Below are 22,152 nucleotides of genomic sequence, written 5' to 3' on the forward strand. Positions count from 1 at the left end.
AATAAAATATATTAGAATTCAACATCAATGTAAAAACAAACCAGAAATAAAAAAAAATGTAAAAGTTATTGTATATAATACATGCTTGACATGCTTTCACAGAATTGATAAACTCTGTGGCTAGTATATTAAGATGGCTATATATGCATTTAAAGAAAAAAAATGCAGATTGGTGATAGAAAATGCAGAGAGAGATCATTCACAAAATTTCACAAAAAAAAACAACCCAGAGTACAGTGGAATGAGTAACCTGGCTCTGCTTAATTACTCCTATAGTGCAAAGAAATAGACAATTACTCTCGAAAAGAGCACAGAGATTGCCGTATTTTTCTTCTTACCTGAAAACCGAGATTCCTCTTGGGAGACATGGAGTGTACGCAATTTCAAGTTATTTTATGTGCAGAAGCCCTGCACTAGAACAGACTGCTTTTAATGACTAGCTAGAGATTCTTTTCTCTTAATGTCTCAGCTGAGAAGCCTTTTTCCTGAGGACAGTTTCACCTCATGTCTTTGACGTCAGTGCTGCATACCACGAATAGGAAATGCACTTTTTTTTCGTCAGTTCATTTTTGCTATTGCTGTAGTTTGTTGCATTTCCTAATTTTGTCATTTTTGTTTGCTTATTGATGCTGCCTGGCAGGTGCAGTTTTTAAATGTGCTACAGTGTCTTTCTCCATCTTTCTGGCTGTCATTTGCAAGGTTCTTGCTTTGCACCACAAGTCTGTGACTTCCTCAGAATTGCTAGTATTATTTTTAACCCCTTATGATCACTGTTGATTGCTGTTCACCCTTTTTAGAACAGTAAGAACAAGAACATTATGAACAAATTAAACTGCACTATAGCTGCCTCTCTTTTTTAATTGTAATGTTATTCCAATAGTACTCACTCTGAAAGGCAAAACACATAATAGAATAATGATAAAATGATTAAAGTTTTGTGACCACTATGATTAAAAAGAACCAATTATCATGACTGCTTGTGTATAGAACACCCACTTGCATGTTAAGGCAGGAACCAAACCTGGCCAGGGAATCAGTTCATCACAGTCTACTCTCTTTACACCCATTCACACCAGACCAATGTAGAAGTATATATCATGTATGTATATATTATATAAAGATACATACAGTACAACTAGAAAGCAAATGGGGTTGTGGTATCCATATTACTAAACGAGAATGGTAAACCGGATGGACGCAGGGACATCCGGCCATGGGCCGTGGACGCAAAAGACATACTGCGCAGGCACCCCACAAATCCCCCCCCTCCAAGCAACGGAAACCGGATGGAATGCAACGTAACATAAGAAATGAGGCGCCGCGCCCATAGCACACAGAAAAAAGGAGTCAGACGCCGGCGCCGCACGAAGCCCATTGCACACGAAATGGGACACACACAAAGAAGAGGATTGAGACCCACGACACACAAAGCCCCCCTCCAGTAACTGAAATAAGAAATGAGGCGACGCGCCCCTAGAACACCAAAAACAAAGGAGTCACACGCAAGCGCCACATAGCACACGAAACGGTTCGCATACAAAAAAGATGATTCAGACCCACGACACACAAACACCCCCTCCACTATCAGAAATAAAAAGTCAGGCAGCAAGCCCCTAGCACACAAAAAAAAAAGAAGACGCGAGCGGCACACAAAGCCCATTGGACATGAAACGGGACAGACTACGGACATAGCACACGAAACGTACACAAAAAGGACGATTCAGACCCACGACCACACTAACATGAATAAGAAATGACACACAAAGCCACATTTCTGAACGAACCGTCCGTATCAAACATACGTCATCTCAACACATTCACACTATGCAGCATAGGTGGATCTCATTACAATGAGGCACTATTAACCGTTCAACCACAGAAAAGGCTCCATATTAACAGTGAGTGCGATCCTCCTTATTACTTATCCATATTTCTAACGCTGAAGAACAAACAAGTAATGAATTCACGATCACGGGTACAAAACGATACGGCTCGGGTAACGGGACCAAACACACGAACCCGCATGAAAAAAAACAATACACGTCGGCGCCTACAACGCGCTTCTGAAACTCCGGACGAAAAAATGTCTCGGCTCCAAAAACGCAAAGCTCAACTAACACAGTTACAGAAACGAACCCAAATGGACAGACACAATGAACGTAGACGCATGCAGCGCGCGTCTCACAGTGTTACATCGAAACAGGCACGGGTTCAAAACGAAACACCTCCCGTCTCAGACATACAGAAACGGCAGCGAAGGGACAAAATAAATAAATGCAGACGTCTACAACGCGCATCTGAAATGCCAGAAAACAAGCAGGTAAGGCTCCAAAAAGAGAAAATTCAACTGACCGACATACAAAAACGGGCAAGGCTCAATACAAACAATGCATGCCATAAACTACAACGGGCTTCTCACACAGCACAGGCAAATCGATTACAGCTCCAAAACAACACGTCCCAAATACTGGACATACAACGACGCGCCTCTCAAACGGCACAAGCAAAACATACACGTCACGGACATCAACGACAGACACCTGCTAAACGCTTGCGCCAGTTAGCTGACAACGCGTTCAATAATGAGTCCACTATTCAGGAAAATTCATTGGGATTAATGAATGTCATTTGCAATCATTGTCATTCACTTAACTTCCCTGAAGAAACAACTGGCAATACAAGTAATGAATTTACACGTTGTTGTCAAAAGGGTCAAATTAGACTGCCTCCTTTACATTCATATCCTGAATATCTACAGAAGCTTCTAACTAACGATGTACCTGAAAGTAAAAACATTATGAACTGCATTAGATCCTACAAATCGGTATCCACTATGAACATGAACAGTAGCACTGCACGTGACATCCGTCTTGCAAAACTGTTAATTATTGATGAATGTACAATGGCATCCAGTCACTTACTCAATACCATTGATAAACTTCTACAAACGTTAATGAATAATAATATTCCCTTTGGAGGAAAGGTACTTTTATTAGGAGGAGATTTTAGACAGTGCTTAGCTATTGTTCCACATGCCATGCGCTCAGCTATTGTTCAGTCCACCTTAAAATACGCGGACAATTGGCATTGCTTTCAAAAGATACAGTTAGTACAAAACATGCGATGTCCAGATCCAGATTATAACAATTGGTTATTACAACTGGGAGATGGTACACTCACCAATACAGATGGACTTCACCCAGATATTATTACAATTCCTCAAGCCTTTATCTGCGACGACTTAGTTACAGAGATATTTGGAACAGCAATCTCATTAGACCAAATGCCCCTTTTAACACAACGCACTATATTATGTCCAAAAAATATTAATGTGGATCACATAAATAACCAAGTCATTGCATTACTTCCTGGAGAGACACAACTCTTTCTAAGCTCTGACATAGTTAACTCTGATGATGACAATGACCATCTTCATTTCCCCTTAGAATATTTAAACACTATTTACCCAGCCGGATTAACACAACACAATCTTAGCCTTAAAAACGGAACAATAGTCATGCTATTAAGAAACCTTAACACTAAACAGGGTTTATGCAATGGCACACGTTTGGTCATCAACACCAAAACACACAATGTTATTCAAGCGACAGTTCTTAAAGGATCACATGCTAACAATACTGTTCTGATTCCTACAATTGACCTTACAAGTTCTGACCTGGAATTACCTTTTACACTTAAACGGCGACAGTTCCCCATTAACCCTGCATTTGCCATGACCATCAACAAATCACAAGTACAAACCATTGACAAGGTTGGCATCTACCTCTCTGAACCCGTGTTTGGACATGGACAACTTTATGTGGCCTTCTCACGAGTTCGACGTTCATCTGACGTTAAAGTTAAGGTTATAAGTGCTCCATGCCAAGGAAAACTCATTCAAGGACAAGACACCATCTTTACTACTAATGTTGTGTACAAAGAAATTTTCCAATAAACCTTTACACTGTGCCACACACTTTATTGTTTGCTTTCTATATGCATCATCTACACCTTCACACTATGCTATATCTCATTCATACATCACGCTCTTTGTCATTTCCCAACACCAGGGGTTGGCGAGCGAAGCGAGCAGGGGGCGGAGCCCCCTAGTATAAGCAATAACTGGGAACCCACAAACCAGAGGTTTCAGGTCCTAAACCCTAATTTGCAGGAGAAAATACCAGTCCAGCTGACTAAATGTTGCCCACACCACACTGAGCTATCCACAGTGGCTAAACACTGTTCATTTACATTGTGTGCTTAATGTGGAATGACTTTAGGCCAACTCTCCAACCAGTAGTATGTTTCAGCCATGAAACACCTGCAAGTGTTTAAAGAATACATGAATATGAACACTGCACTTTGCATATCTCTTCCTCAGTTCTGATTGCCCTGATAAGGACCTCAGTATTTAAAGAGAAAATAAGGAAGATCATAACTCTCTCCAATAACAGTCTCACATGGTCACAGTCAAAATTCTCTCCAGCATGTTCTGGTCTGCCTCTACGCATGGCACACATGTGATGCAGAAGGTGCATCCTCTTAATCACAAATCCCTGGTTCTTCTGAACCCTTACAAGAAGTGCCTCTATGCTAATATCCTTTCAGACTGTTGAACTTCACTAGCTTCTTTAATTTTCTTGGAACTGTAATCTCACCTTTAGTTTGCTTTTCAAAGCTTGTGATTGCAACTGTAGATGGGAGCATTTGTTGGCCAATAATTAGTGCGCTCTATTCAAGATCCAGCTTCATCTCCTTTGTCCAGAAAAATACTTGACACACTGCTGCAGCAGTACCAATATATGTGTCATTCTCACAATTGCCCCTATTCTGACTCAAAAGTAAGATGGTGCAATACCTATATTTTCCAACTTGGGCTGTTCTACCTACTGCACCACCAAAAAAGTATAGTTTTCGATTTAAACCTGCCAATGTTTAGCCCATTCACTTCACTCACAATCTGTTGACAATTGCTCCAGTACATACTGGAATTCACAGTCAATAAATAGCAGAAATACAACTCCCAGGTACTCAAATTACTTACAGTGGAGGGGACGCTGGCGCACGCATGATGTTGCTTGTCCTCCCTGTTAACAACATTTTTTGTAAAATTCACCTTAATCCTGCACTTTTTACGCTTGTTTTATTTCTTTATTGTACGTATAGTTCGTAGATGCAGCTGACTCGAATTGTATGGATTTGGATTCATTTTTACGGACTTTGTGGACTTTACCTTGACTGGGAGCAACTGAATCTGTGGATCACGCAATGAGACCTACGAACATTTCTTTGTACCTGGCGATCTAGGAGCCTGGGATGATCTGTCTCCTTGATTATAGCTGCTATGCTGGTCTGCTCTCGATTCATTTTATTGTGCTTTATGACTAAGAACCGATCTGATGTTCACACCATCTGCCTGTGGCTCTGATCACGCCTGTAATACCCAGCGTTACTTGTTTGTGGCTGTATGTTGGAACCTCCAAATCCTGCTACCTCCACTTACTATGCTTTATGCTGCTTTGCTGGGTATCTCTGGCACTGCCCTCCAGTGGTTCAAGTCCTATCTGACTGATAGGCAAGTTTCTTAGTCTTGGCAAAGCAGGTCCAGCATAGCCCCAGTCATACAAGGAATTCCTCGGGGCTCTGGCCTCGGTTGTCTGCTTTTCTGTATTTATATGATTCCCCTTGGCCATATTATTCATAGCCTTGGACTGGGTTATCATTTTTATGCAGACAATACTCAACTCTATTTCAATGTTAAAAGTGGAACTTCATCAGAGCTTTCTCAGCTCACAACTTGCCTCAGTGAAATTAAAACCTGGATGGAGCAGAACTCTTTAAAATTAAATTGCAACAAAACTGAACTCCTGCAAATTGGGACTATAGTGCAACTTAATAAAATGAGCTCCATCCCAGTCAATCTTGGCGGCGATCTCATCAGACCTGCCTCAACTGCAAAGAATCTTGGTGTCATTTTTGATTCCTCCCTTTCTTATTCCACCCACATAAATCACATTAAGAAACATTCCTACTTTTACCTCCGTAACATATCCCGTGTTTGCTCCTTCCTCTCCTTCTCTAATGCTGAGAAACTTGTCCATGCTTTTATCACATCCAGCATCGATTATTGTAATTCCCTACTGGCAGGTGCCTCTTCTAATCTTATATCACAGCTCCAGCTTATTCAAAACTCGGATGCAAGAGTCCTTACATGGACCAGCAGCAATGAGCACATAACACCCATCCTGCTTCGCCTTAACTGGCTCCCTGTGTCTTACATCAGTGATCTTCTCCATCACTATGTGCCTGTCCGCCCACTAAGGTCCTCTGACTCTGGCAATCTTGTTGTACCCCACACTAATCTACACTCCATAGGTGACAGGGTCTTCAGTTCCATAGCACACCCAGACTCTGGAATGACCTACTGAAATTAATTAGATCAGCTGACTCCATGAATTCTTTTAAAAAACAACTCAAAACTCATCTGTTCAGGAAGGCGTTTAGCTCTACCTGACTTTATTACCCTTCTTTCAGTTTACCTCTATGTCAAGATGCTTATGTAACCTCTGTATGTGTGTGCTAGACCATCAATTACATTGTCTGTTAGGCCTTTTTCTCTGAATTTACTATCTTACTCTTCTTTATTTATTTATCTGGTTTAGTACAATGCTATATACTGTATACCCTGCCGTTCTTTCTTAAACTCTGTGAAGTGCCTTGAGCATGGGAAAGCATTATATAAATAAATGTATTATTATTATTATTAAATTGGAACTCCTTAAACCTTAACTCCATGTTGTTTATTCCTGAGTTTGATTACTTGCATCAACCATTAAGCACTCACCACTGAATAGCATGGCAATGAGTCTTGGTAACCTGTTCCTTGTGAGGTTCTCTTAAGTTTTTATGTAAACATAATATATACAATAAAGAATTAGTAACAAAATTTGCAACCTGAAAAATTTGGAAGAAGCAGGAATTTATAAGGAGAAATGGAAATTGTTAGGATGACAATAACTCATACAACTTCCTGCTGTGTGCGATGAAAATTTAGCAGTTAATGAAAAAAATTAATATTTATTTTGAGGGTGGAAATGTTGGCACAATGGCTAGTGTATGTCTCACAGCTCCTGGATGGTGGATTTTTTTACATAACAAAAAAAGCAGCCTCAGGGAATATATACGTGGATAGATGAATGGATGTAAGTTTTTCAGATGTTCACTTTAAAACAATGATTAATATGTAAAGCATTTGATGCACAGGGCTATAAAGGGCACATTATTGAAACACTGTCCTAAAGCACAGCTTTCAGTTTCTCTAAAGAACAAATGTTTTCAACATTAGATTCATAATCATAAATAAAGACTGAAATATGAGTTTCAGAAAATCTGGGACAGATTCTGAGGTGAACAGTGATGTTGTTAAGTAATTCTCTTGAGACAGAGTGTGAAAAAATGAGTTTTGATATTCATGACTTAAAATAATACCCATTAATGCTCATTCCACTGAAGAGATTTTTTTACACTTTAAATATGTTTTTGTACAGCTCACATCCCAGCATTATATAATCAGTACTGTATAGTGTACACTAAGAAAAAAGGAAAGCTAATGTGTTTTAAGGCAAAATCAGGAAGCTGCCAAAGTAAACAGTCAAGGTTACTCAGCTCTTCAGATGTGCCGTCAGCAACGCATTCAGGGCTAATTACTTTGGTTTTTTTTTGTAATGCTGTAATGTTTTTTGCTTAAAGGTCCTTTAAATACGTCAATAAAACAAAGCAATGAGAAGTGAATCATGATTTTTTTTAATAAAACAATATATGTTTATAAACCACATCTCTTTTTTCAAATGTTAAATACATACTAGTCTGAGCTACTTGAAATTCTCAGATTTTATTAAAAAAGAAACGTCTTAAGGTTTCCATTATTATTCAAAGTCCAGTTGTTGTGTTTCAGTGATTTTTTTTTATTCAATCTTTTTGTTGTTTTAAAATATAATTTTTCAAATTATGTTATTAATTTTGTTTTGGTGTATGTTCTGTATACATTTCCTTTGCCTAATATGATATGGTTTATCAATTTCATTTACATTTTGCATTAGGATAAGTTTCAAAGTCTGCCTCCTGTATTTGAGCCCAGGGAGTCAGGACCACCTGATAATGTAGGTGAAGAGTGACCCCAGCTTTATAAAAAAAAAACAAGCTTTAGGTTGTTCTGAAGCTTCTGTATATTTTTTGGATTCCTAATTTGTTCAGTTTTGCTATTCTCATTCATTATTTATTATTTGAAATTATTCTATTGCTTTTAGCCCCTGTGTTATGAAGAAGTATGTGTACATAAATTAATTACTGTTTATTTTTTTTTACCACAATGCTACCTAGGTTTTTAATGAGTGTCACCATTCTGTGCAAGAATACATAAATAGGTAGCTAGGTAACAATGTCATGTTTAATGATGTCATTGAAGTGACGATACATTCACGTCTGAGTTTGACTGCCACTCTACTACTTATGCTGTCTGAAGTGTTTTAGGTTTCAAATTCTTTGGCTATGAACTCACAAAGGTTTCTTGACTTTGATTTTGGTTCACATTTTTGGCTTAAACATTTATTCGGTTACTTTCCTGATTTTGACAATGTTCATTTATTTACTTACAGTTCATCTTCTGATGCATTTTCAAATTTTTGTCCATGATCTGTAGTTTCTCTTCTCTTGACAGAACACTGTTTTTTTTTTGAGGTACTATTTCTGCTTCATGATTTGGACTTTTTGATTTTAGGTATAACCTATTCTTGTTCTTTTTTTCCACCTTGCCCCCTTGTTCAATCTTTTTCTGAGTCTTTATAAGTTAGCCCACGCTATGAATGGAATTTTTTTTTATTTTAATCCTCAGAGACATGTTCCCAAACCAACCACCTACCCTCTTATTAGGTAATAAGAAATAGGAAATCAAGTATGTGTTACTTTATATTAAATTTCAAAAGTTACAGAGCTTCAAGATGAATAACATTCTGAGTAAAAACTTTGGAGCTCCTTGATATTAGTTTTCCTTGTGTCACAGTTTTAGCAATTTGAACTTTATCATTTTCATGTGAAGTTGGTCTTGAGAAAGGAATACAGTCTTTTATCGAACACATCTATCTCGTTTAAAATTGTCCAAAATATGTTTCCAGGGCAAGATCGAACCTTCCAACGTTGCAATCGAGCCCCAGCCTCACTAGGCCACATGTTTTGGGAATGTACCAAATTAGCATCATTCTGGACAAAATATTTGAAATGCATATCATACAGTCTTGGTGTCACAATCACCCCTAATCTATTAGAAGCTGTGTTTTATGTACTCCCTGATGGGCTTAAAGTGGAGAAGGACAAACAAACTCTAATTGACTTTGCTTCACTATTTGCACATAGACTTATCTTGCTCAACTGGAAGAATCCTAGCCCACCTTTTTAAGTCATTGGGTAACTGATGTTATATACTACTTGAAATTGGAAAAAATCAAATTCTCACTTAGAGGATCTTTTTTTTAAAACCTAGCAGGATATGATAAATAACATTTTAGAATAAGAATTTAAACTGTGGAAGTGGATTCTCACCCCCTCTTTTTCTATTCTATCTATTTTTATTCATATATTTATTTACATATTTTTACTATTATTAAAGTGCTACTCTGCTGACCTAGCTCTCTTTCTCATGGGTGGGGGTAATTGTATTTCAAACCGGTTTTGTTAAACTTGACTTGCATGTATGAAATGTTTTTTGATTTTAACAAAATAAGATTTCAGTGACGATCCAAATGACCAAATGAAACAAATACATAACTGCTCAGTTATGCATGGTTAAAGCATGGTCAGCTGAAGAAAAAATAAAAGATTTAAATGGAAAGATCAAATTTTCTTATATAAATTCTTAGTATAACAATTATTGACAACAGACAGTTTTTATATCTATTGCTGGAATATTTTGTTAATTTAAACCTTTTCCTGCAAAACAACACTTTTCAAAGTGACTTAAAATCCACTAAATCATAGTTATGTACACTGTGTATTAACAGTGGATTGAATATTAATGTTACATTTGTGTAAGTTGGACATATCTGCTTTAGGTGTCCTCTTTCCTAGGAGACAGGTCAAATCTGCCTCTTTAACAGTTTTGTAATAGGAAACAAGCAGACTGGAAAAGAAGAAAGTTTACCATTTCCAGAAGATATGCCCACATTATCATTTTTGAAGGAATATAATACACTTTTATTCTTACATATCTAAATGACCAAATTTTAGCCTACTGAAAAGTAATTTGAAACAATTGTGGCATTTAATTTGTAATGACTATTATATATATATAGAATGGAATTGATTGTGTTTATAATGCGTGAAAGACTTTGTAGAGCACAGATCGTTTACAGATTATTATTATTTTGTAAAATATCAATATAAAAATGGCTTAAGGCATCCAAATAGTACCTACCTAAATGCTGTCATGACTCCACATGTTAAAACATATCACTGGCTAACTCAAACTCCAGGAGTTCCACCATTTTCATTCCAACTAATTTCTTAAGTATAAGCCATTTCTTTGCTGTTACGTGCAGTAGTACTATGGCTTCTTAGTAGCACTCTGCCATACAAGTCATTTCCACAATGATTGATTTGATTTTTTCTGAGAGAACCTTTAAATTGTTTTGTGGATCATACCGTATGGACACATAGTTTTAAACAAGGTCAAGTTAGTTCATAATTGTTTGCTAGCTTTGCAGCTCATTATTGTTTGGTTGCTGGTTGAGCAAAAGAGAAGCAATTATGGTTTCAGAATCTTAATAAGTAGGCCAATTAAAATTTAATCAACAGTAAATGGCTACGCATTTAAAAAGTGGCGGAAATGAAAACCTAAAGCCACTGTTGCCTTACAAACAACTGAGGTTGACAACCCTAGTAAAGACAAAGCTGAGGGTCCAAAATACACAAGTCATAGAAAATAAGCAAGGCTTGAGAGACTATAAATAATGGTTCAGGCACGACAAAAAAATTATGACTGAGGTCAGGATTCACTTTACAAACAAATGAGAATAACTGAACCTTAGGTGAATTGTTGCCTTAGCAATAGCAAATAGCACATATGGAAATCTAAACACATGATATTGAGGCTATGGTTGAGGTCACGGAGAATATGAAAAGATGACCTCTACGTATAATGTATGACTGTACTACAAATTTTCTTGTTTATCTAATGTTGCTACAAATGCTCCTGGCATAGGCTCCGGTCCTCCATTAACCTGAACTGGATAATAATGAGGTTTAAGAGTGTTAATTTATTTTCATTTTTAATGTTTTACTAGCAAACTTAATGTGAAATTGAAATGTAATAATGTACACTAGATCCTTAGGTAATAGGTCACAGTAAAATCCATGGCCATATGGTAAAATGTGACAACTATCCAATAAAATACTGTATCAAGGGTATTCATTGCATGCTGAAATTTCACTAGGCCATTCAAAAAGGTACTTGATAGAAGGCTGTGTTGTGGTTATTCCGGACTTTTCTTGAGATGTGTCGTTTTACATTGTGTAGACTATCTCACAGGCTTACCGTTCTTTAAACGGAACCAAAATGGGAAGCTATTCTTTTCCACTTTAACTGTGTGATTTTCTTTCTATAAGTAATGTAAAATTTCTCATTCAAGTTAAGAAGGAAGTTAAGAAGTAAATAGTCAAACTGAGTTTTTGCTTTAAACCTATGATTCTGATTTAGTCCTTCAGCATGGTCTTCTCTGTGTATATGAACCCATGCTTAATTTATAACACATGTAAGAACCCAAAGGTTGATCATGCACCATTATTCTGAGATTGCTTCACCTATTTCTAAAAGGACTATGTAAAATAATTTTTGTAATGGATCAGACACTTGAAATTCAAGATTCCCAGACCAATTTATTAAACGAAAAAATAGTACCCTTACTCTTAAATAACACCTACTGAGAACTCAACCGTGCACAGTGTCACCATATGAATAAATCATTACTCATAATATTACTAACAACCTCCTGACAGAACACATGCAAAAAAACAATGGCCCTGAATTAGAATAAGTAATCTGAGAATGTTACGTTAATGAAATATTCTCTTATAAATTATATAAGAATCAGAAAAAAACTTAAAATCCTCTTCATGCTTACTTGTATTTCTAATCAGGGAAAAAAAATTCAGTTATTTTTTATTCAGGGTTGAGTCCTACCATAAGCCTTATTTTGCTGGGATAGGCTCTGACTTTATAAATGGATTGAATATGCTCATTCTCCTTCTTGTGCTACTGGGCACACTTTGGAATTGTTCCCTTTTAGCATTTTGCTGTGAGCTCATAACTTCACAAAATTTCACCATCTTTGCGGAATTTCCTGTGCTCCCCCCTGCCAAACCCCAATAACAATCTCATTGTACACCACACAGAATTTCTCTGTCCAGCCATCTTCCAACCTATTATCTTCTTTCATATTTTTCTGGTGAATTTCAGGTTCCACTGTGTATGCTATCCTATGGCACAACTCCAGTCTAAGAGGGTCCAATTACATTATGCATGTGAGGAGGACACCTCCACAGGAGTCCGGTGATGAAACATGAGATGCATGTAAAACACAAAACACTAATATTAATAGTTCTTTACATTTATTTAGCACTTTTCTCACTACTCAAAGTGCTTTCACACAGGGAGGCCCTGCAACGCGAACCCATGTTTCCCTTACTGCGAGGAAGCAGTACTACCACTGTGCCACTAGTCATAAAACTAAAGTTGTAACAAAAGTGCAAAGGAAATATTTTTCACCTCATTTAGTTGCGTCACAGCAGCTGGTTTGCTTATTTGATAGGGTGAAGATTGGAGTATTACCTGTATATTCATATGTCTGAATCACAATCTGATTATCTGGATGGTTACCTACCAGGTAACGCTTGTGGATGGTCGGCCATTTGGTAAATATCCACCACGTCCCCTCACTTGCGAGAAGCAGATCATACATATGCACCTTATTGTCAAAGTTATCCTCAGGCAAAACAACACAGAAACATGGGAAACCACTACAAAGTAGAATTAAAAATCTAACAACTTAACAACCTGTTCTGCTTCCATTATAGGACATAACCATGAATGCACTGGATAGCACATGCCCAGGAAAAAACACTAGACGTCAATAAAAGATAACATGTCTCCACAAGGTAAGAAGTTATGAAAAGGGGGTGGTGATGAATGTCTAAATGGCACAGTCCCAGGGACAGAACTTTGCCTACAAAAAATCTTCAGGTAATACACTGCCATTTAGAGAATTCGTATGAAAGGTTTAAGGATGAGCTTTAACTGTTTCACCTACCCAAAGAATCTCTAAGACTCTGTTAACTATCCATCCATCCATTTTCCAACCCGCTGAATCCGAACACAGGGTCACGGGGGTCTGCTGGTAACCACAGACAATTCTCTTGTAACCTGTACTACAGTAAAATATTTTGTGGCATGTCCTGTGCCAAAAATATTACTAAAAGATTTATTTTCTTGGTTTCTCAAGAAGAAGAAAAAAGATATTTGGCATTTGATTTAAAAAAAATCCCTATATAAATATGAAAAAGCAAACAAATGACAAAACCCTTAAAGTGGCATTTTGTATACTTAACAAATTAAAGTAACAATCAAAATGACTAGTGCTGAATAAGTGAAGATGATTAAAATGATGAGGACTGATTAAGTTGTGGACCACCTGAGTGGCTTAATGTACACTACTTACCACTGGACTTCGTTTTACTTGATTTACTTCAAAATTAACACAAAATATATGGGCAGTAAATTCATTTTTATGTGAAGAACTTAACAACTACATTTACAGTATTGATACAGGACAATTTCATACACAGAAATAGCTCAAAGTCAAATTAATAGCTAAATCAAGAGAAAGAAATTAAATATACTCTCCACTTTAGTTATGAATAGTCTTAAATGTGGATTTGTAATTTCATCATTGGTACATCACATTATTAATGACTGAAATAATTAACATGCTTTTCACAAAGAGTCAAGAAGCTGTTAGAATAATACATCTACTTTTCATTCAGCAGTAAAATATTGCAATTAATACAGCATAGCTTAAGTTAAAGGAAAACAATTATAAATGACATTACATACAGTATTTATAAACACAAATATATAAACACCCAAACTCAAAATTGTTTTGTAAAATAAACCCTAAAATATCTAATATTTCTTCAAGGTTTTATAAAAAAATTAATAATAATAATAATATATATATATATATATATATATATATATATATATATATATATATATATATATATATATATATATATATATATATTTTAAAATCTGTCACATTGTCATTTAAAAATGTACAAAGCACCTAAGCCCATGCAATTCAATTTGCATAATTATTATTATACTAAAAGCTGTCATATCATAATTCCATAGAAATTAACTGAGCCAGAAACTAACTGCATTTTAAGACTGGTCAGCATTTTTATTACTGTGATGAAATCAAAGGGCATTAAACTAAAATAGTTAAATTAGTCTTCTGGAAAATCCAATCCTACAGTTGGATACTAATATGACATTTCTTGTGGAAATCTAATAGAATCTTTGAATAAGATCCTAATTCTGATATTGATAAAAACATTACAAAGTACAAAAGAATTTTTGTAATAGAGTTTCACAATTTTACATGTTTAATGTGGAAATTGCTCAAAGGTATGTGAAAATGAAACAACATTAAAGAAAGTGACCTAAAGCTTAATTTGGGGGCCGACAACATTTTCAAGCCTGAGTTGTTTCTCTATTGTGACAAACTTTTCATTAACACTTTCTCTTTCCATATAAAATGTTTTCTTTATTTCACCTTTGTATTAAATCATGAAAATAATATCATAATGACATCATTAAAATGATTTCAGTGCTCAAACATATCCAAATATTTTTGGTGAGTTACTCTTTTTTAAAGAAAACATTAATGTTGTACAGCCTTTATGAAACTAAAAGAGATAAAATTGGTTAATTCTACATTACACACAGTTTATTTCCTTTTCTTTTTATTTTTAGTGACTGATTTAAACTTAACCTTTTTTGCTACCAGGTGGTTCTTGGGTGGTTGGTACTTTGCATGTTTTTATGTTAAATATATGCCTAGTTTTGGAGTTGTATTGAAATAGTTCTTGCCTTCATCAAATTGTAGACATTCATTTTTATTCCTTTTCATTTTTTACAGCTGTAACTACCGTATGTTGCATATTTAACTTACTATTTAATTTTACAGTATGTAAAGGATACTGTAATGTTTGTAGTAATTGTTATTTTTCTCAATGAAAACAAGTTACTTTGAATAAAGTCATTTACATTAGGTAGCATATTCATTTAACAACTTGGCTCTCAAGAACACCATTGATTGGGTTCTGATTGAAATCAAATCATTATCCTTCAAGAAAATGTGTGTTTTTATTGATCCAGGGCCGTAAAAATATAATTTGCTGTGCTTAACATCATTGTATATATTTTGATAGTCTTCACTTATTACAATGGCTGGACTGTCTTTTTACATATAAAATTAATTAATGTTATTCCTGGGTGCTTGGTTTAAAATGTCACTCCATTCCAATATGTACTCCTCACCTTTTTTATCCAATGGGGTGCACTGCGTCTCCTAATATTAAATGCACATATGTGTTCATATAAAGCAAAGGGGTTCACTAAATTGTACATTCTAACTTCTGTTTGATTTTATACCATTCCCAATTGGCAATGCTGTTTCATCCACTACATATTGTATACATTCAAAGCTGCAATGGCATGGCAGGGGTGAACCTTGGGATTAAGTCTATGACCAGTGGGATGAGACTTTCAAAGACTGTTTTTTTCATTGTACATCATACTGAAACATTGTATGCCAAGAATAACCCCATAGCAGACTGGGTGTGCCATTTGAAAAGTTCTGTTGTGAAGAATAAATAGTCCTGTGTGTATTTTGGTACATTTTCTTCATTTGTCCAAGTTTCCCAGATATTGTTCATTGTGTCAGCTTCATTTCTCAAGGCACATCTGAACAGAATCCTTATCTTTTGTTTTTGCTGTCATAAAAATCAATATTCTGTTATGCAACCTTGAAATGGATTAAATGCGTTTGACAATGGATGGAAAAACTATGTTAAGAAACACCACCGTCAAAATGAGCTGGGACTGTAACCCTAATCCTTTCTTAAACTCGCCTACAGCTCCTGTATCTGTGTTTGTTGCTATGCAATGCTTATTTTGCTGTATTCATGTTATGCAGAGACAGACAACATAAATTGGGGAGCTCCAATAGTGCTATTGTGCGAGCATTGTGCTTTACACCTTGTACCTAGAGTTTGTCTTGTTAGCAGATGATGTTTTATGGGATTTACTCTAATGTTTTTAATCTTTGGCTTATTATTTGGAAAAATTAGTTTACTATAGTCTTTTGGTTGTTTTTTTTTTTCCTTATGACCACCGGAATGTGCTTTGACTACACTTTTTTGTATCTGCTCTTTTTTTTATTTGACCATGTATCTCATTTGCTGTTCTTTGTATACTCCAGTTTGTATTATCTTGGTTTGTACTTTTTTACTAACGGACTTGTATAATTAAACTCTCTTAATTTTAATCAAATTTGCTTTTTCTGAAATTTGCTGTGATCTGCATTCTCAACTCTCAACATCACTTTTAGTTATGTCCATAGCAATTAGACTCTGTTGTCAAATTGACATTTATTACAATGTTATAAACCATTTAGTTTGCCTATAAACAATCTTATATGCCTAAGTAAGTAATCATATAACATGTTCATATTAATATTCTAAAATAAATGGTCAGTCTTTAAAAGTGAGCACAACATTTCTGTAATCATATTTCTCAGCAGTATATTATAAATATAAAAAGTAAATAGCTGATTTCCTTTTTTAGTGTAAACTTTAGCTCTTTTACAAAAAAAACTTTTGTTAAGGAAGCACTTTAATCAGCTCCATACATTTTTTATTTAGCTTTTTTATCCATAATTACATATATTAATCATACATGCATTATCACAAGGGTGAGAGAAGTATGCAAACACCAAACCCCAAGCAGTAGGCTACAATTTTTCCATAAGGCAACTATCAATATCACAAGATAATAAAATGATTATTTATCATTAATGGTTTAAAGGCTATTTTCTGGGCTAACCATTTGTCCCCAGATCTGTTTCCCTTTCTGGGTATTCTACAGAGTAGGACCCATTATTTTTATATTATAAACACTGCCCTAACCACATCTGGGCCTCCTCCTCTCCATCTACATTTTGGTGTACATCTACACCCAATCATCTACACCCCAATCCACATGCTCAAGTGACTTTAGTCTGCTTCTTCTCAAAAAATACCGATTGCCTCCACACCTAGTCTTTTTCTTAAACACTTCACATGTCTACCTGATTGATCTCATCTCCATTCTTTACAGCTTTGTTTTGTGTTTCGCTCTCAATGGCCACTTTTCACTCCCATAGAGCATACTGCTCTTTGCATAGCTTTCATAAACCTTTCCCCTTCAATGCCAGAGAGTCTTTTAGGAGTCGAAATGGAGCAGCACTCAGAATTTCTTCTATACAACTTAGCTATCACTACGATGTCTGCACATCAACCTGCACTCAAAATGTCACCTACTGCAAGTAGCAGAAATTTCCAACTTAACTGCTGATATCTGAATTTATTTTGCAGTCCTTTTTCCCTTATTCCACAACAGTAGCACTTGCCAGCTGCAGAGAGCCCTTCACACCATTAAATCACTAAATAAAGACCATTCATTGGATTTCCTTTATCCCTACACCTTTCAAGCACATGCTGTAAGGCCATATATCCTCCTGCTCCATGTCTCCTGCTGCTTCGCCTCCAGCTATGACCTTGATCATTCCTGTGGTTACCTTAAGGGCCTTTTGCTTACAAACTAGCTTCACACAAGATAAAGAAATATTAAACATAATATGAAGTGTTAAATTTGCAAGTACATCTTGGATGATATACGCCTAAAACCAACAGAGGAGATACCTTCATGTATGCAGTGCATTGCAATACATCATAATCCCTACGCATGTTAATTCATGGTAGACCAATTCCTAAATTAGTCCTCAAAAATGAAACAAACTAAAGTGACACTCTGCTTCATAAAAGGTTAGGACTTATTTTGTGGCAGCTGACAATAGTTCAGTCTGATTAGGAAAGCCCCGCCTCTTGGTTTCGCTAAAAATAAATACATTTTGCACTGCTTCTGTTAATCTTGTAATAAAAAGGCAGGGTAATCTGAATGTGTTAAGAAAAGTTTTTGCTGACTTGACCCTAAAGACATAAAACCTGCCCAAAATCATCCAGTGTGGTTTGCACAAGCTGACCAAAACTGTTAAATACTATAAGAAAATTTCATAAAGGTTTTTGCTATGCATTACATGTATAGTGCATTCTTTTAGAAATTATTACAGGGCAAGTTATTATGGCATTTTGATATTTGAGCACAGAATTGTTCCTATGGAGGCCTAATTGTATGCTCAATATCAAAAATTCAATTTAGCTTGGAAATTGCATGACATGTTTAGTTATATTAGGGATGCAAAACTTTTTACCCTTGATGGGCCATATAAAGTTGAACACGAGACAAACAACTGAACAGCAAATTGACTTCTGCTCAAATGCTGGCTCTGCACCTTACTAGCAGACAATGACAGGGCACTAGGTGCTAACATGTAGCATTTCAACTAGAGAGAGAGAGAGAGGTTAGGAGCACACGCTGATACAATGCATTGCTCCACCCACCACATGACAAACCACCTCAGGATTCCAGGTTAGGATCTGAGTGTAGGCTGCAATGGGTGACACCTCATCACCACACTAGTTCAGATGGAATGGAACAGTCTGAAGCTTTTTATGGTGGCTGGAGTGCCAATTTTGTCACCAACCCCCAGGTTTTTCCCTGTAGGTTGGAGGGCCAACATGCAGGGCTGGATGCAGATTAACGTCATTCCCAGAACAGAGCAATCACAGGTTAAGGGCATTGCTCAAGAATGGGTAGTTTAAGGTTATTATGAGGGATGAATCGTTTTAGGTTGAAGTTTTCTCCCACTTGTTAATTATATAAACCTTGCATTGTATTTAAGTGGTTAGCTCTTCTGCCCCACTGACAGCATCCTGTGTTCAAATCCCCTGCTTAGTTACTGCCAGTGTGAAGTTTACATGTTCTTTTCTTATCTGTGTGGGTTTTTCTCTGGTTATTTCAGTTTACCTTCCACAACCCAAATGTGTTTGTGTGTATTAGGTTCATTGGCTTCTTATATGTGATCCCAGATGCCTAGTCTAGACTTGGTTCCTGCCAAACACTCAATTCTACAGAGTTATGTCCAAGCAATTGTAGCTCAGAATTGAATTAAGTATATTTTAGAATGTTATATTAAAATGATTAATAGGGTTTTGGTGCTCCAACTTCCAGTCTAACGCTCAGCCACCTAAAGGCTTTTATTTACTTTTAAAATATTGCAGGTGACAATAATGTTTGTATCAATGTTAAAATTGTTAACCTATCAATTAGGTTTTTGCCAGTTAGGTTTGAATTGTGAATCACTTTGGAATTTTTACCATTAATTTGTTTTATGAGGAAGACAATACAGTATAGTTAGGTGTGTTTTCTATCAAATATTTATCAAAAGATTGAAAACAGCAAACATCTTAGCAGGTCATATATAATAAAATAAAGGTCCTTTACACAGCAAAATCACCCACCAGTTCAAAATCTAGATTTAGAATCCTGATCCTACAGAGACCAGGATCCTAAATAACAACAAATCAGGAACCCAATTGGGCCCCAATAAGGAAGTAAAAAACTAGTGGACAGGACTGTGGTATGGACTAGAGGGCACACATCCCACAACACCACCCCAAACCCTCCCCAGCCCACACACACTAGCTGTATTTATATCTGACATTTAATCAATATAGGTGCCAGAAGACCCATTGATCCTAGCCACTGAGAATTCCAGAAGAGTCAAATTGCAAAAGGAACATTTCCAGGCAGAGAGAGAAATAGCAGCTGCAGATTTTCAGCATGAGACCAAAGCAAGATATTATCCTTAATTCCTACTGGATAACAAAAAGAAGAAGAAGCAAAGAGAGGTCTAGTAGTAAAAAAACGTGAGGAAAAAGACAAATGCTGGGAAAGAAAACAGATGGAGGAAAATCAGAACATTGTAGATGTCTATTCTGTGTACTCCCTGTGTGGAGTTAGCATGTTCTTCCCTTCTGCATGTGATTTCCTCTGAGTTCCCCAACTTCATCCCACAATCCAAAAACATGCAAGTTGGGTGAATTGGCATTGCTAAATTGCCCCTTATGTGTGCATGGGTGTGTGTGCATGTGTTTGTCCACCTTGTAATCAATAGGTGTCCTACTCAGGTGTTGTTCCTGCCTCACGCCCAGTGATTGCTGGGATAGGCTCCAGTTGCCCCATGACCCTACCCTGGATAAGTGGGTTAGGAAAACAGGTGGATGGAATGATGGATGTTCTATGTTTTGGAATGGACGTGGTGTTTTCTTAGGGGCTTGGTCCTGTCTTGTCTTGCTATTGGGATAGGCTCCAGCCCTTGAGACCATGGATTAAGCAGACTTGAAAATGTCATATTATATTTTCTGCTAAAAATAAATCAACAAAAAAAAATCAGTCAACCATTTTTATGTAATACTGTTAAACAAATCAGAATTTCTATTTCACTTAAATCAATTATTTGATTAAATTCTTATTTAATGCAACGTTTAGTTAATCTGGACTGTGAAAATCAAGTACTGTATTTGTGTAGAAAAGGAAAAACAAATTAAGGTTCTTGCTGTAAGACTTGCTGAAATTAAATGTGCAGCATTAGTAATCCAACAAGGCTCAAACTAATACTGATGTAGCTTTTATAATTCAGAATTACAAATACTCACTGCAGAAATATGAATAATCATCACCTGTGCAGCACCTGCTTCAACTTTTACACATCCAAGTTTTTACAACATGCACACAATAAAGAAGCAAATGTTCACTGTATGATCCACTAAAGTCATTGGCAAGATCAATAATCTCTGCCCTTTGTGACCCCTGTGACTCCAACTTCTGCAGAAATGTGTCACACCTCTTCTGTGCTCTGAACACTCTTTCTATCACTCAACATCGTTAATCTACCAAAGCCACAACCACACATACTCCACCTTCATCCTTGAACGCAAGAATCTCACTCACCAATCAAAACACCCACATTTGCAAGGGCCACAGAAAAAACTGAGATATCAAAAATATGAGTAGCACTGGGCTTAAAAGATACTCTTTCACTTTATATGTTTTGATCAAACTTTATGTTTGCTCTGAAAAAATATTGTTTGAATGCTAAATAATCACAGGGAAATTTTACTAACTCAGCACAGGTAGTGGCTAAATGTTCAGACCCATTCAATTCAAACAAAATATTTCACAGCAGGATAGATACTTTCCAGGTTTCTTATGTTCTTATTAATCATAATTATTTATTTGTTTACTCTTTACTCCAAATTTTAGAATTCTATAAATTCTATGGAAGATGTGAGGCAGTAACACACCCTATGTGGGACACCAGTCCACTGTACAGTACACAACATTCATTACCCCACTTCATCAGATAATCACAATGATCTTGTGCCTATTTCAGCAATATTGAGAGCTTGGTAGGAATCAGCACAGTATGGGACACCAGTGCATTAATGAGCACTGTAACACACAGTCCCTAAAGATAGTTTGGAGTCATCACTTAATGTATCATGTACACTTTTGAAATATGGGACATTAAAGAAAACTAGTTTTCATGATTAGTATGCCAGTACAGCATGTTTTTTTGACTACAGGAATAAACTATCCATCCATCTATTATCCAACCAGCTATATCCTAACTACAGGGTCACGGGGGTCTGCTGGAGCCAATCCTAGCCAACACAGGGCGCAAGGCAGGAAACAAACCCCGGACAGGGCGCCAGACCACTGCAGGGCTCTCACACACACACACCCAGCACACACTAGGGACAATTTAGAATCGCCAATGCACCTAATCTGCATGTCTTTGGACTGTGGGAGGAAACCGG

The 22,152-nt window shown here is 36.4% G+C and overlaps 1 protein-coding gene across 5 annotated transcripts in view; it reads right to left on the bottom strand.

Moving 5' to 3' along the window:
* The window catches only part of zmp:0000001168 (signal-induced proliferation-associated 1-like protein 2), a 317,833-nt gene that overhangs the window by 118,687 nt on the left and 176,994 nt on the right, over positions 1 to 22,152 (bottom strand). The window contains exon 1 of one of the 5 annotated variants that reach the window (XM_051933619.1): positions 339 to 566. The exons of the other annotated variants lie outside the window; for them this stretch is intronic. The gene's annotated coding sequence lies outside the window, so the exon portion shown is untranslated. Of the gene's footprint in view, positions 1 to 338; positions 567 to 22,152 lie in introns of those variants that run through there. 5 annotated transcript variants of the gene reach the window in all.

The sequence above is a fragment of the Erpetoichthys calabaricus genome, chromosome 1 (genome assembly GCF_900747795.2).
Source record: "Erpetoichthys calabaricus chromosome 1, fErpCal1.3, whole genome shotgun sequence".
NCBI classification, from domain to species: domain Eukaryota; kingdom Metazoa; phylum Chordata; class Cladistia; order Polypteriformes; family Polypteridae; genus Erpetoichthys; species Erpetoichthys calabaricus.